We start from the raw sequence: 361 nt of genomic DNA, 5'->3' as shown, positions 1-361 counted from the left end.
TTAAGCACTTATTAATATGTAATTTATCAAAGGATGTTAATTCATTATTTGAAGCCCACGAAATTAAAGGGGACCAGCCCATTTTTTTAGACCCAATAACAGACTCATCAGCAGCCCATAACCCTTGCTCCTAAACCTAATTTCGACTCATTCAATAGATGTCCCTTTCCCTTCCTTTCCTCTTACAGAAAAGCTCCAGTACTGAGCATCAATGGCAGGTGCTTGCCCCTCCATTTTCGTGAAATGCTTCAGGTCTGGGTGTGTGTACTGGCAAGAGGACAACCCATTTCCGCAAGCATACACTCCGACGTCCTTGTCTATTTCCTTTTCTTTTCAAGCAACACGCCAAAAGCCATCAGCC

This window comes from Lycium ferocissimum, chromosome 7, assembly GCF_029784015.1.
Source record: "Lycium ferocissimum isolate CSIRO_LF1 chromosome 7, AGI_CSIRO_Lferr_CH_V1, whole genome shotgun sequence".
Taxonomy (NCBI): domain Eukaryota; kingdom Viridiplantae; phylum Streptophyta; class Magnoliopsida; order Solanales; family Solanaceae; genus Lycium; species Lycium ferocissimum.
This window is presented reverse-complemented; position numbering follows the sequence as displayed.